The following is a 17,131-nucleotide window of genomic DNA, read 5'->3' as shown; positions in this document are numbered from 1 at the left end:
TGTAACACTTCTATAATTTTTCTTGCAAATATGTAACATTTTCATCAGGGCTGGATCAGAGAATGCCTTGTAGGTCAGGCATAAATCACCTGTCAATAAACGATGTGAGACTGAGCAAAGGGATAGGGCCTTTATAGTTGGTCTGCATAAGACGTGTTTTACACTTTGTATTTTTTTAGTGAGAAACCTTTGGGGCTGCTCCAGTTGGTATAAGTGGCTAGTTAGGTACATGCAGAAGGGAGCCTTGTACTCAGTTATGGGCCTGATAAGAATGAAGTACTGCATCACTATGACTTCCTTTGAACTTGATGCCATGCCTTTTACTTATAAGTTGAGCCACACTGAAGGATTTCCTGAGAACCGTAGCTACCTGGTAGTCAAACTTTAAGTTGCTATCTGCCTGTGTTCCTAGGTCCCTCACCACTGGGTCTACTTTTAGGGGTGTGCTGTCAATGTTATAATTTGCAGTGATATCTGATTTAACGAAGGGTATGATTACATATTTTTTTAGCATTTAGTCATAGATCATGGTTTTGTCACCAGTTGTTTTGTCATTTTCAGGCCTGTTTGTAGGATATCATCAAAGTATGGAGATTCAGTGATTGCTCCTAGCTTACATTCGTTGATGAACTTGGTGAGCCAAAGGCCCCCAACAATGGTCTTCACTTCAAAGAACTATATACCAAACAGGTCAGGTCCCGACATTGAACGCTGTGGGACATCTCTGGTAACAGGCCTCTTATCAGATGTGGATTCAGCTATTCGGACAACATATGTCCTGCCAAGTGAGCCAGTTTGTTTAGCCATCTGACGATGTAGGGGTTTATACCTAACCCAGGAAGTTTATCTATAATCCCAGAGTGGTGGTTTGTGTTGAAAGCTTTCACCAGGTCTAGATAAATGGTGTGTACCATTTAACACCTGTCCATGGCACTGGTCTCAAAGAACACCACTAGACTGAGCAGGCAAGACTTCCCGTTGACAAAGCCAGATTGGGTCTGGTCCAGTGTTTGGAGATTTTGTATGTCGTTATTGATGAGGTTTATGATGATTTTCTCCATGACCTTGTAGCTAAGACTGTTCAAGCTTATGGGTCTGTAGTTCCCTGCATCAGCTGATGGTCCCTCATGTGCAGAGGGACAACTTTTGCAGCCCTCCATTCCTCTGCAACAAAGCCCATCCAGAGGCTGCAGTTAAAGAGGGGTTTTAATGGCCATGATAGATTATGTCTTAAGCTAAATAAGAAGCATTCTGAAATGTTGTTGGGACCTGTGGAGGTTATTTTTTTGGCTTTAGCAATCACAGTAAGGATCCGTTCCCTTGTAATGACTGATAGGAGGATGGTTGTGGGTATTTCTTTGGAGGTGGTAGGAGGTGTTGGGGGGAGGGGGTTTGAACTGAACTCGTCAGCCAGCAGGTTTGCTGTAGTTTTATGCTGAGTATAAGTGTTGCCATTCATGATTAACTTGGCATGTTGCTGAGCATTTCCCTTGAGGTTATGAAAATAATTTAAAAAAGCCTTATGATTATCTTTCACCTGGGAAGCTATCTTTGCCTCATAGTTTGCTTTGGCAGATTTGACCAACTCTCTAACTTGTTTAGCCTGGTGAGTGTTTTTTTGCACTGTTTTGTCTGTTCATTCTTGGCTTTGGAGAGGATTTTTTTTCCTTTAGTTGAATAGCCTATTTATGTTAAGGGTTCAACAACGTGGTTTATTTTTCCAAGTAATCATAGGTTTAACTCTGACAGATAATGCCTCCTCTATGCAGGTATGAATTTGGTTGTACAGTGCTTCCGTGTACAGCTCAAAGTAGACTTCACTGTCATCTGGGTTCAGAGAGGCTTGGAAGTTTATTAAGCTGTTGTGCAGTTTGAAGTAATTGGCCTTAGCAAAGTTCATAACAGGTTTGGAGTGTGATGGGGGTTCTAGATTAGTTTTAATCGTAAAGGAGATCATTTTGTGGTCAAATCTTACCAGAGAGGAGTTAATGCACAGGAGGGAGCAGCATCCCACCATGCTCTTGAGTACTAGGTCTAAGATATTTGTACCTCTAGCTAGAGACCTAACTTAGGTGCTCCAGGGTGTTTGTGTTGATGAAGTCCAAAAACCTCTGAGCAAGTGAATTATGGGTCAGATACGTCTCTCACTTTATGGAGGTGTAGTTGAAGTCACCCATAAGTATGGTATTAGGCTAAATGTTAAGAGATTCCAGTGGGTTTAGGAAGGAGGTATGGTTTTACAGACTTATGTTAGGGGATCTGTAGGTAGCAAGGATATGATAGGGGGTCACATCTATGGTTAGCTGGAGATGGTGCAGCTCAAGCAACTCATGTTGCTGGACCAGTCTAGCAATGTACTTGTCCTTTATAAGCACTGACACATCTCCTCCCTTTGGTTTATCCTGTGCTGAGCAGGACTGAAATGTATGAAAGGCATTGTAACGTTTGAGAGCTGGGGTGTTTTCCATGATTCTGATCATGTTTATGTGACTGCACATATGTCTGCATTCTTCAGGGTGAGAAGTGCTTCCAGGGAGTCCATTTTTTTATTTAAACTTCTAACATTGAACAGCAGTACCTTTAAGGTAGTCTTGAGTGATTTTGTTTTGTTAAAGGGTTTAACAACTTGGCACGGCCTAAAAATGGCACTATGGGGATAGATAGTTTTTGCCAGTATCCGGAAGCCTAGTGATGACAAGTGCAAAACCATATCATGTAAAGCATTGTGGTTTGTAAATCGTGTCTTCCCAGGCTGACAGATATTGTATTTTCTTGTTGTGACACCAGAAACTAAGCCAATTGTTGAAGTCAGTCATTTTTTTGCTGGTACTGTGGCATCATCATTGATGAAGGTAGGATGGCACTCAAGGCTAGATTCATACCTGCCTGGGACACACATTCAGAAAGCTCCCTCTTGCCTCTCTTCATATAGTCCAGTGAAGTACGTCTTTGGTCATTTACTCCCACATGGGGTATGACCATGCCATACTGGTACTTGTGGTATAAAGACCTAAGTGCATGCATGATCTGGTGAATCCTGGCTCCAGACAGACCGCTCACTGTGATCTTCTTGTTTAGCCTGGTAATGGGGAGATCAGTATGTCTTACAATGGAATCTCCAATAATTAGAATGCTTGGCTGGGCGGTGTGTTGCCTTATGGGCTTGGAAGCTGGGCTACTGTGATTTTCAGAGTTGTGTTGTGTGAGGTGCTGTCTTTGAGTGTGTGCTGGGCAACTGAGAGATTTGTTTTTAGGAGGTCTTGGAGGTTTGGGTAGATTACATGCGAGTACCTCCGCGTATGTGGGTCTGTATGTTTGTTCCTTAGTGTTGGTAGTGAGTTTTTTGGGTGTAATGCTGACAACCTGGTTTGCATTTTTCATGTGTGTATGTGAGAGCTTTGACTCCAATGACATTGTGTATCTACTTCTCTCACACACTGTGTTTGTCTGTTCTAAAATTAAATGGTTGTCATTGAACATGAGGCAGTTACTGCACTGCCTCAGGATGCTCATATCCACCATGCCAGAAGCAGAGTTGACAGGGAAGTGCCTATCCATTATACCAGACCCTTAGTATATGGGAAGGAGTAGGGGAGAGTCACTTAAAGGTCTGAGTGAGAGCGTTTAGCAGTATACTATTAGATAACATGCAGTGATGCTGCCCTCTGTGCAGATGGGCAGCTCTTTGAGTAGCTGTAAACAGTGGGAGGCTCTGGAGGATGTTTCCTACACAGGATTTTAAACTAGAGAGATTTACTTTATATACAGGGCCTAGGTAACCGTGTTTGCCCAAGGCTTTTATACTCACAGGATGAAAGACTTTTACAAAGTTAAGCCCTCAGACTAATCTGATAAACACGCAATAAGCCTTCCACTAGCACTTCCCAACTTGGATGGGTTGACTCACCAGGGTGCAGAATAAAACTAAATTAATGTAAAACAAATTGGTTTTGAGCTCAAGTGCAGTAACAAATGCTTTACAATAATAGACAGAGCTCCTGCAGTATCAGGCATCCTAGGAAATGCATTCACAGACTTCTACAGATTCTGCTTTACTTCATATATATTGTAACATTCACTTTGTTTTGGTTTTATTCACAATGGCTCAGCTAGAGAAAATTTTGAAAAGAATGGCAGAAAAAAATGAGAGGTCCACAGTGTCTAAAATGTTATTGTTTTGCATCCTTAAATTTTGCTTTTCGGTTTTAATGCTGTGAAGAACTGACTTTTTATTTTCCTATTTTCCGGTAGAGTTGTTAACTCAAGTCCATCTGGGGTACATGCTCTTTGAATGCCCCCTCCCATTCTTCTGTTGCTTCTATTATCAAGCATTCCGTAGTTGTAGTGCATCCCTTTGTTTAGACATACTTCACTTCGTTCTTGAATTTCCGCTCCTGCTGACAGTTATTGTTTAAATTTGTAATTCTTGCCTCAGGCTTCCTCATCATTCTGTTCTGTTGCCCACATACATATTTTCTTGCACTTTAAGGCATATAGCATTAACCAGTACCGTGGTGCCTAATGCAAGTTTCCATATAAAATTTCTTCGTTTTTTTGTGAGGTCTTGCATGCACTTTAAGTGAACTTGTCTGAGAACATTTTTCAGCCATGACCCAGACGAAAAAAGCACAAAGTTGCAAATGGATTACAGCTAATGCTGTATCATATGCTTGGCATGAAGGGTTACAGTATTAATCTTTCAAGTTTCAAACTTTTTAAGGCAACAGTAGTACAGCTAAATGAGTGGACCTTTGTTCAGTTAAAAGTATGATGTATTTCTGTGTCTAGACATCAACGTATGGTGGAGAGGAAATAAGAAAATGCACAGAAATGTGAGTGAAATAAGTAAGGAAAACTATGTGTAAGGATGTAAGATGTAGGAAAATGCAACTGCTACCTCTCTGGACATATAACTTGACCTCTTTGTTCCCTTCTGTTCGCATACCTTGCTGTGACTGTGTTTTTGATTGTGATTCAGCATGACAATTCTGATGCCACTGTATGTACAATGCATGTGTATACTGTTTTTTTTCACTGTCTGTATATAATGTCACCCTGGCTAACAAATTCAGAATAAACTAAAATAAAAAATGATTAATGAATTATAGAAATCTACTTCGAAAGACTTTCCACAGTGGATAACAGCTAAGATTGCTTTCCTGAGACTCTTGTAGTACAGCTTTTTAATTCAGCAGCTTCTGCACATGGGACATATGCATCTTCCCCCTCACTTAGGTTGATCTCACTATGCATTTAAAGAAGATACATCCCCAGAAACGTTCTTCCTATGCACAGTCTTGATAATAACATTTTCTGTATTTTAAGATGAAAGCCTTACTTTTTAATTTGCTTGATAATGCATTCCATCAAGAGCTCAAACAGGATATTTTATGATGCTGGAGAAGGGCCAAGAACTTCAGTGTGTACTGTTTGTCAAAACCTTCAACCTGACCAGTCATGGCAGGTGTAAGAGGGTAGACTGAATGAAGCCCTCCCGAATGCTGGTATTGTGACGGTGATGGTGTGGAGTCAGCACAGAGATTGTCATGATATTCATATGAGTAGGCATAGGCAGGAGCTTGCAGGGAGGTGGAAAGTAAGAAAACAGAATTACAGGTGTTGGCTATAGCTATTTCAGTGGAAGTCTACCACTTTGGTAGTCACCACCCTTTATCATCTGAACTCTTGAACAGCTCGTGAGTGACTGAGTCATTGCCTGCCTGGTTTCAGTAGGTGACAGAAGTGATAGGGAGATGTTTCCCTCTGAAAATACTGTCTCCTTTGGTCTTAGTATCCCATTTCCACACTTGAGCACACAGCTTGCCAGCTGTCCTATATAGATCAGACTCTTTGTTTCTCTAACATGCTTACAGGTTGCACTCTTATCTGCAAGACAGAAGGTCGTATAGACCTCATGTGCTCTTTAGGTTTACATTCTTTTCAATAGCATTGGAGCTGCATTAGCAGTTTGATACATTAAACATAACTGTACTGTTTAGAGAACACAGTATTAGAGAGTATGATATATAATACCAGACTAGGCACTGCTCAGACCTAGCCTGTACGAGTTGCGCACTTATCCAGCAGTTTTTCACACTAGGGATCCTTTTCTAGTGATTGATCATGCATCTGGCTCCTAGCTGACATCTGTGTCATGACAGTGGCATATTCCCTGCTAGGTACTAGTTTAAGGATAATGTTTACTCGTATCTAAATAATTTCGGTCTATGGAATCAGCAGTGCGGTCCCTGTCTTGTCTGTCCTTGTCTAGATAGAAAAAGTATGTGTGTATAGTAATTGAAAAAGCAATGTACTTCATTTGACTGTAAAACTGTGTGTTGTCCAGCATTTTCCATCTTAGCACACCATTGTATTCTCTGTCATTCAGTTCTGTTAACTCATGGTACTGCTTTATCATAGCTCTTAGAAGTACAGCTGAATTTTTACATAGTATAAGCAAAAGGTAGAATATTTTTAGATATATTTTCATTGCTATTCAAAAAGAATCAATAAGAACGTGTCTGCCATGCATCACTCCTATTTTGTTGTATTTCATTTTAATGAATGTGCCATATGGTGGTACAGAGATTAGACTTGCTGTCTTATACCTATAGTACTGGACCCTGGACCCTGCAAGTCAAGATCAGTGACTTTTCTTAGCTAAGTTTGAACAGAGGACCCAGGCAGGGGTGTGTCTTCTTTTTCCCCTTTTTTACCTCTTTATGTTTAGAGTCACTGGCAAAAAAAAATAAGGGGCTCTCAAAATAAAAGATTTAAATGGTATGCAGATGATATTTTGTACTTACCAAAAGAAAAGGTCATTTTGATGTTATGGAACATTGTGAGACAGTTGTACATTTTTTTGGATATAAAATAATAAAACAAATACTGTAGCAGTAAACTACAAACCCACTTATAATTTATTTCAGCAAAACCCATTTTTAGGTGGATATGATAAAATGAAGTATGTAGGTGTATATATATTAAAAAGAATTTTCTCATGGCATCAAAGAATATGTGGGAAGAGACTAAAAAGATATTACAATCATTGAGAAACCAAAAGCTGATGATTAATGATAGTAATAAGATGCAAGCAGTGAAAATGCTTTAGTCCCTCTAGATGTTCTTCGTGTTTCACTGTTGCACTCATCACACTTGGGTTATCTGCCTGCAGGTAGCCCTCAATCAGCCCGAATACCAGAGTCTTAGGATTGCTGCGTCGGATGCTGTCGCTTCTTCCATGACGTCAGGTCATCAGGGGTATAAAACAGGCAGCCAATGCCATTACCCCAGTCTTTCTTGCCGAGGAGGAGCCAGAAGTAGAAGCAGTTCGCAAGTGCCAGTCGGCCTCTACCTGAAATTTTCATTTTCGAGTTTCAAAACCTGAAGTCTTACCTGTTGGGAATTCTTTTTTCTTGCTCTAACCAATGTCAGAAAAAGTTAACAATTGTCTTGCCTGTGGAAAGCAAATACGTCACAGAGATTTTCATTCTTACTGCATCACCTGTTTAGGCCCAAACCACGACGTCCCTTGCTGTTGGTTTTTATGCCTTATTTAATGCCCGAACCATTTGTCGGGCAATTTTTATCACTAAATTCTTTAGCTCTCATTCTCCATATTCCGAAATGGCTTTGATAAGCCATCTGACTACCGATCTTCCAAAAAAACGTAATTTTAAAGACAGAGACAGACCGCATAGGTCCAAAACTGCCGATGACTCTTCCATTAAGCTAGTCGCCAGTCTGCTGGTACTCAATGAGGCGCCTTTGCAGTCCCTGATGCCCGCATCTAGCTGAGACCCATTCGAAGTCCGGTATGCTGCAAGATGCTTCTTCGAGTATGGAACCTACGGATGTCGCTACTTTGGATGGGTCTGGAACCACTGTGCAGACACCGGCTTCTGTGTGTGTATTCCGGCCTACTGATGTTCGAATCAAACCTAAGACTTCGTTTTTAGCCAAAACTACTGAGTTTCTTAGGCCTAGACTACCCTCTACGCCTAGAAAACTGACGACCAAAGCGCATGCTGAAGCTCCCATACCACAAAAACAAATGCTTAGAATGGCTGAAGACCTGATTACCCTAATTAGGGGAAGCCAGCCTTCCCCTGCTAAGAGACAAAGGATTGAGTTTCCCTCTGATTCTACAGACCAGGAGTCTGATCATTCTGACCCTTCTGATTATCAGCACATGCCCTTGTCAACCTATGAGGATTCAGATGCAGAGGAATACATTCCCTCTGCCTCCCCTCCAGAGGATTTTTCTTTTGGTGAAACCTTGCATACTTTAAAAGAGCATTTCCGCTGGGAATGCCAGGACTACCCTCAGTCCAAAAAGAGACTCAGAGAATTTTTAGAGTTGCCTCAACACAGGCCTCTAGCTATATCCCCTGTCCTGGTTGTTGTAGATGATGTCTTCATGGAATCCAGTCTTGCTCCAGACACTTTACCCCCGGCCCCTAGGAAACCTGACCGGTATTACAGAGTACCTGATTCTCACAAATTTCTCTTCAAGAATCCTACTGCGGATCCAGAGAATATTTCCCAGGGACCTAAAGGTATTAAGGCTACTACAGCCAAAAACCCTACCCCTTCAGACAGGGATTCCAGAGCTTTAGACAGATTGGGTAAGAAGGTATACACCTCTGCAACTCTTGCCATCAGGGCATTGAATTGACAGTTTCATATGTTGAAGTACCAGCAACATATTAGGGAGCTAATTAAACAGAGAATGGTGTTACTTCCAGATTGTGCAGAAAGTAAAGATTTACAAGAGTTAATGCATTCTGCAAACCAAGTTAGTAAGCATACTTTGCAGTGTGGCTTTGATGCCCTAGAAGCATCTTGCAGGGCTGCAGTCACAGGGTCTGTACTCGGACGGCATGTTTGGCTGAAGGAACAAACCTTACCAGATCATGTCAAATCCAAATGACTAGACACTCCTTTAAATAAGGATTGTTTGTTTGGCACCAAAGCAGAAGAGGTTCTTAAAAAGATGGAAGAAAAGGCAAAATATATGCAAACTGTTGAAGAATTCTTACAAGTGCAGCCTCCTAGATTCAGTAGGCATTGGTCTTCTAAAAACTGGTCCTTTCCAGCCCCTTCCAGGCCTTCTCAGACCAAATCCAGGGACAACAGGCCAACCAGACTACTGTCTCAGGGTATGCAGCAATCTAAACAATGGAGTGCTCCCACCTCAAAAACAGGGAGTGGTAAGCCGCTGCCTTACGAAAAAAGTTCACAATGATTTTTCAGTTGTCCTTCTCAGCCCTGCCCAATTACTTGTGCCCCTAGGAGGAAAACTTGTCCTTAAAGCAAAAAACTGGATGTCCATTACTTAGGACCGATGGGTCCTAAACATTGTATCCCAGGGGTACAGATTCTATTTCCATTCACTGCCAACCCCAAGCGGGTTTCCAGACCTTCCTCCAAACCAGTGGGCAGAGGCTCAAAAGCAAGTACATTCCCTGCTCAGTATCAGAGCTGTTCAACCTGTTCCAGTAGAACAAAGGGGGTAGGGTTTCTACTCCAGACTTTTTCTGGTGCCCAGAAAAGAGGGCTCTTGGCGCCCAGTCCTGGATCAATCAGTTCTCAACACCTTTCTGTTGGTCCCTACAGTCAAGATGCTTACCCTGTAACAGCTTCTCCCTATGCTAGCCAAGGATGCCTGGTTATTCACTCTAGACTTAAAAGAAGCTTATCTGCACATCCCCACAAGGGAGTCATGCAGAAAATATCTACGTTTCAGGGCAGGCTGTATGAAGTATCAGTTTTCTGCACTTTCCTTTCGCTTATCTACTGCACCCAGAGTATTCACAAAGTGCCTGGCTCCAGCCATTCCATAGTGCAGGCAGAGAAATATCCAAATTTATCCATACTTGGACAATTGCCTGATTCAGGCGGACAGTCCGGAATTGCTACTTCAGCACCTTGCATTTGTATAAAAGCCTTCTCACTTCATTGGTGTACACCATCACTGAAAATAAATCACAACTGGTGCCCAGTCAAATGATTGTATTCCTGGGAGCAAGATTGGACACAACTTCCCAGATGGCATTTCTCACTTCAGAAAAACAGGTCTGACACACTACTTCAAACAAATGGCCACCAGAACCCAGCTATCTACAAGGAAAGTACTGAAAGCCCTAGGGTTCATGTCCTCATGTATTCTGCTAATTTCATATGCAAGACTGCATATGAGGAAACTTCAGTGGTACTTAAAAATTCTCTGGTGCCAACATTCTCAGGACCTGGAATCAGTCATTCCATTCATACCTTGTCTAAGGGCAGAGTTCCTTTGGTGGGCAGAAGCATACAACCACAACAAGGGACTGCTTTTCACTCAACTCCTCGCCACCCAAACCCTGACAACAGGCACATCAGACTATGCATGGGGGGCTCACATGGCAGGCAAATGCATTTAGGGTCACTGGAGCCCAGGCCAAATTCTCCTGCCCATCAATCAAAAAGAGATGCTAGCTGTACAGAATGCTCTGATAGCCTTCAAATGCCTAATCCTTCTTGGACAGCTGCTTATAAAAACAGACAACACCAGAGTTATGTAGTACATAAACAAGCAGGGGGGAACCCATTCTTACCCACTCTGCAGGTTAGCCATGGCCCTGTGGAACACAGCCTTGAGCAACCAAGTGCATCTACAAGCTCAATTCCTGCCAGGCAAACAAAATATACTGGCAGACGACTTAAGCAGAAATCTTCTAGACCCATGCCAGTGGAAGTTGGAGCCCAGCACCTTCAACCTTCTAATCCAGAGGCGGGGGACACCGGTGGTGGACCTCTTTGCCTCCCCGAGAACCACCAGTTGAGAAGATTCTGCACTAGGAACCCTCGTAGCAGGGCCTGGAAGGTGGATGCCCTATCCATCCAATGGGAAAACCTCTCAATTTATGCCTTCCCCCTCTGCCCCTCCTCTCAAAAGTACTACTCAAGATAAAACAGGACAGGCCAAGGGCATTTCTTATTGCCCCAGACTGGCCACGCTAGCACTGGAACCTACTCTTGCGCGCAGTCTGACAACAGTGCCACCCTGGCACCTTCACTAGACTCCTACCCTGCTGTCTCAGCAGGAGGGACAGAGTTTGCATCCAGAGTTGCAAACTCTAAACCTTGCAGCCTGGCTTATCCCCTGAATACACCACCAGCAACCCTCAGCAAACAGGTGCTGGACGTCATTCATGAAGCCAGAAGGCCTAGTACTAGGAAATCCTATGCTGAAATGTGGAAAAGATATTGTTCTTGGAATCAGTCTCAAGGGAAGGACACAGCAGTGCCCTCCTTACCTCTAATCCTGGATTACCTAGCAGAGCTACTCAACAGAGGCCTATCCTTCTCCATTAAGATTCATGCCTCTGCCATCTCAGCTCATTATAATACTGAGCCACTGCTATTTTCTCACCCTCTCATCAAACAGTTCCTGAGAGGTGCTAACAACTTAAGGCCCCATAGGAGAGCACCCACCCCTGCCTGGGACCTTAATTTTGTACTGGAAAAGCTCATGCTTCCCCCTTTTGAATCTGCTGCTTCAGCAGAGTTAAAATTCATCTCTTGGAAAACAACCTTACTTTTAGCCCTAACTTCAGCAAGAAGAGTGTCTGAGTTACAGGCACTAATGGCTGTGGAACCCTTCATTATTTTCCATGCTGACAGCATTTTCCTCAGGACTAACCCATCCTTTATGCCTAAGGTGGTGTCCAGTGTGGCAACTAATCCATCCATCTGCCAACCTTCTTCCCAAACCCTCAGAATAAAGGGGAAAGGATCCTGCACTCCTTGGACATGTACAGACCGTTCAGGTTCTACCTTGACAGGACTAAACCTTTCAGAAAATCTGACTAGCTGCTAGTCAGCTTTGCTACAGGGGCAGAGAGAGCAAGGCCATTTCAAAACAACCTATTTTCAAATGGATAGCACACTGCATCCATTTCTGCTACAAGCACCATGAAAAACCTACCCCACAGGGGATCAGACCACATTCTACTAGGGCTACTTCCACCTCTACAACATTTCTCAGGGGAGTCCCTACCAAGGACATTCTGGAAGCTGCAACCTGGAGTTCTGTACACACCTTCAGCAAGCATTACCACTTACCTATTTTTTCTAAATCCAGAGCTGGATTTGCTACAGCAGTCTTACAAGGCCTGCTAGCCAGCCCTAACACTTCTTGACTGCCTCCACCCTTCCTCAGCTTTGGGAATCAACCCAAGTGTGATGACTGCAACAGTGAAACATGAAGAACATAGTACAGTTGTGTACACTTACCATGAATGTAGATGTTTGAGTGTATTCACTGTTGCAGTCCTTGTTTCCCTCCCTCCAGCCCCCTGGTTTTCTCTGTCTTTCTACCTTTCCTCTCTATGGCCATTCTTAATGGCATTGGTATTTACTTTTTACTGGTGGTGTTCCCCACCACATACTAGCTTCATATTTGGGGGATCCTGACATTTGTGACAAGAAAAACTGATGTAATGGCGTCATCTGCCTGTTTTATACCCCTGACGACCTGAAGTCATGGAAGAAGCGACAGCATCCAATGCAGAAATCCTAAGACTCTGGTATTTGGGCCGATTGAGGGCTACCTGCAGGCAGATAACCCAAGTGTGATGACTGCAACAGTGAATACTCTCAAACATCTACATTTATGGTAAGTGTACACAACTGTACTTTTTATGCACAGGTCAGGCATATTCTTATCAATCACAGGAGAAGTTGTTGATGGTAATTAATACAGTGTTAAAAAGATAATTATTTGGCAGGAAAAGAGGTCAAAAGTTAAGTGGGATAAGTTGACTCTCCCATTAGAACAATGGGGTTTAGGATTACCTGATTCTAATGGATGCATAATAGCTTCACAGTTAAGGCTCATATGCATAACACAAGCAGAATGTTAGAAGTCAGAGTTTAAAGGGATGATGAGATAGGAAGGGAATTTGAGAAGTAAGGAAAGAGCAGGATTTTGTGAGCCAGTTCTTAAGGAGAATAGTAGCAACTATACAGCTTATTATAAAGTATTTGAAAGCATTCTAACAATGGAAAAAGAAGATTTTACCAATAGGGATGACTGGAAGCAGGGGTATAAAAATGAGCAAGAGGGGTCTGAAATTAACAAAGAAACCAATGTACTGTGAGCAAATATCTAGAGATGTTAAGGTAATAGAGAGGGAAGAGGCCAAGCAAAATTTTGGACTGCAGATTTAGAGGGCTGCCTTCCCTGCCAGGAATTGATAATGGAAGAGAAGCAAAGAGAAGGAGAAACAGGTCGGGAGTGCTAAGTGAAAGACACTCTCTGGTAGAGTTTTTAGTTGAGACTAGAACAGCAGGTGCTTTTAAAAAGGGAAAATTTGTAGGCAGGGGTGTAGCTAGGATTTTCAAATTTGTACTCACAGCTCTCAAACTGCTACCCCCCCTCCCCAGCCAACCTACAGCCATTCTCGTAATTCACGGTTCGCTCTTTTAGTATCGATGAAGAGGCATTCGCTGTAATGCCTCTTCAGTAATATAATATAGATTCACTCAAACTCGGATCCTTGAATTGAAAATGAACCTGAATGTCAGTTCTTTGAAAAATGCAGCATGGTAGTTGGGGTAGAGGATTCATGCTTTTGTTTTCTGTAACTAAGGTACAGGTTTTGAGCTTGAGTAAATTACTAACCACCTGCTACCCCAAACTAGGGTGTTTCATTCACACACACACACACACACACACACCACCTACCACTTACTGCAAGAAATATGGACAAAGCCTAAAATAAACAGGGACAGATATTAAATAGTGCTCACGTGAACTTAGAAAGTTGCTAGAATAACAGGATTTGTGCTAGTATGAGAAAGTTGCTAGAATAACAGGATTTGTGCTAGTATGAATTTTTCTAAAGGACATGAAGTCTGAAACTCAAATGTGTCATTATTTAGCAACTTCAGCCTTCAATGATTTTCTAGAAAATCACAAAATTTATGAGGAACAGACAAAAAATATGGAACAAAAATCTGGACATTCTGCAAAATTTGGACAGTTCAGAGGTATGCTACCTACCACACACACACACACACACACACACACACACACCTCTCAACCTCTTAGAGCAACAAACCCATAAATAAAACTGAGGCAAAGGCCCAAAAATAGACATTTTTTTTAAAATATTGCCCTTATAAATTTAGAAAGGTAATAGAATAGTAGTAGGTCTTGCATTAGTACGAATTTTCTGAAAGGTATGAAATCTGAAACTCAAATGTCTGCCATTATTTTCTAACTTCAGTCTTTAATGATTTGCCACTAATTTGCCAGAAAACCGCAATTTTATGAAAAACGGACCAAAAATGTGATGCAAAAATATAAAATTGCCAGACAATACAGCTGGGAACCTGTCAAAGAAGGGACACCATTTTAATATGAGCACTGTTAACTTGAGCAGCTGACAAAATTAGAGAATCTACATGCATTTCTGAAATAAAAGTAATGTATAACTCCGATCATTAGTTATTTATAATTGTAAACCCTCCACGTTTTCTTCCAAAATTGCTATTTTGCGGAGGGAGTATGAGGGGGGAGCAACATTTTGAGCCAAAATTGGGGACAGTTGAGAGGTTTGGATATTCCTAATTCTATAAAGCAATTTATTTGCACATACCTCTCAACCTCTTAATGCAGGAAATCTGGACAAGGCCAAATATATTGGGGGAACATACAAACAGTACTAAAAATTGATCTTGTATAAACTTAAGACAGTTGACAGAATAACAGGTCTTGCTTTAGCATGCATTTTTCTGAAGGTTATGACATTTGAAACTTAATGTCTGTCATTATTTAGTGACTTCATTCCTAAATGATTTGCAAGAAAAGTTCTATTTTGCATTTTACAGCATGAACATTAATAAATATCTGCTAAACAAAGCAATTGCGTCTCACAATGAAACTAGACTTAGCATTAAAAGTTCTCTGCCCTTGAAACTCATATTCATCGAAACAGCATTGAAACCCACATTCAAAGAAAATACATTTTGCCAGTGGCAGATAAAGATTAACTTTGTGCTGTTTTCAAATCATAGGCCCCTTGCACATGGAACATACACGTGCTCTTTGATACACCTTCCTGGTTGTATTAAATTATATTCCTTGTACAACACAGTATAGTTGTTAAGAGTACATTTTAAATTTATTGTTTTGAACATTTTTCAGTAAACAGCGAAACAAAATGCATGCACCAATAATGACAAAACAGCCCAATTCAGAACATTTCCATCATAAAAGTCTACTCAAACTTCTACAGTCCACCAGTATCAGTAAATATGCACGATCTCTGAACTAGTAAAAGCCATCTACACAATTCCACATTAAAGAAATCTGTAACTAATGAAGAGGTTGCTGCTAGCAAACAACTTTATATTTCTGTCTGATGAAGCGTTATATGATAACGTGAAAGTGCTTACATTGCTGCAGTTTGTTTATTCGTTTATCTTCTATATTAAACGTGAAGTTTTATCCCACAAGAAGACCTCATTGGATTTATTGAAGCTGATGTTACAGCCTATGGTGCACTCACTTGTTTCTATTTATTATATTTCATTGTTTCATCTACAAATAAAGTGCCTGTTGCTCTTGAGGAATAAATTGCCTATGTTGCATTAAAAAAAGTGATACGCTAGTAATATTGCAATAGGGAATGGATGGCAAACTGATAACAAGTTCATAGTTACTACTAGATATCTTCACCAAAAAGGACTACAGCATCCACCCCCTTCACAACACAGTACAGTATCAGCAATGCAACTACCTACTGTGGGAGAAGAACCCACAGCCTTCTGCATCAAAAGCAAGTACACTACCTGTTGAGCTATTAACAATATAAGCAGACTCAGTATAAGCAGCACTAAACTTTAGTTCCCTTGCAGCTCTCAGCTCCTTATAAAATGTACTCGACACTCAGCTGTATCTCTGAACTTTGCAGCACAAGAAATCTGGAAAAAGCCAACATTTATGGGGGGGGGGGGGACAAAAGCCCAAAAAAACGGACATATTTTAAACATTGCTTGTATAATTTTGGAAAGTTTCTAGAATAAAATGCTGTGTTACCACCATGCATGTCTTGAACCCAGAACCATATGGACTACAGTCAGTGCAACATTACCACTATGCTAAATCAGCAGTTTGAAAATTAAGAAGACTGAAACTTAATGGCTATTAGATAGCTCTCAACCTCTTATCACAAAAAACCTGGACAAACAAAGCCAATAATGAGGGAATACAAATTCAGTTCTCACTTCACACCTTAGCACAAAAAACCTGGACAAACAACAAAAATAATAATGGGGGAATACAACTTCAGTTCTCACTTCTCACCACAACTGGGGAATACAACTTCAGTTCTCACTTCTCACCACAACTGGGGAATACAACTTTAGTTCTCACCATAGCTCACAACTGTTAGAAATAAAAATCTGAACAAAGTTCAGAAATGGTGGTGATTAGGGACTTTATGCCCTTCTTACCTTGAAGCAAAGGTACAGGGTTTGAGCCTAAACACATGTTGTATTATGTGGGGGCATTTACACACTTGCTAATAAAAAAAATTCTTACATAGAATAAAAATCTTAGAAAGGTAAATTAAATGGAGTTTAGAGTTGACCTTTAAGGACTTTGAAAGTCTGAGACAAGTCTGCAAATAATGATTATTCCTGTAGGCAGCATACTACAACTAGTGTTAAGTTTAGTGAACTTTTACCATATTTAAGGCTTAATTATATGAGTCAACTACCACCTTTCCTGTTCTCATTCAGTATTTCTACCTGACCTACCTTAGCCTTTCCTATGCTCAGCCTGACCAATATCTCTATGGCCACTGAGGAGATCAAGGATTCTGGTGCAGCGTCATACTGCTGCTGAGGAGTGTGGCCTACCCCTCCTCCATCCAGCTGTAGCTTTATATGCTGTGCAGTCACTACATTTGTCAGATGTATGTGTATTTCCATACATATACAACCTCCTGACTATGCTATTTCAGTGATTCAAGGTAGCCTCTCTCCTCCCCTGGATATTTGAACTGGCTTCAGCCACTTACTCCCATCCTCACCTGACTAGTCCTTGTATTACCCATGCTGCTAGTCAAACACATAT

At 41.3% G+C, this 17,131-nt stretch overlaps 1 protein-coding gene across 3 annotated transcripts in view; it reads left to right on the top strand.

Moving 5' to 3' along the window:
• The window catches only part of NBR1 (NBR1 autophagy cargo receptor), a 1,427,595-nt gene that overhangs the window by 996,330 nt on the left and 414,134 nt on the right, over positions 1 to 17,131 (top strand). The window lies entirely within an intron of this gene.

Source organism: Protopterus annectens, chromosome 13.part0, assembly GCF_019279795.1.
Source record: "Protopterus annectens isolate FY-2018-M chromosome 13.part0, PAN1.0, whole genome shotgun sequence".
Lineage (NCBI taxonomy): Eukaryota > Metazoa > Chordata > Ceratodontiformes > Protopteridae > Protopterus > Protopterus annectens.
This window is presented reverse-complemented; position numbering and strand designations above follow the sequence as displayed.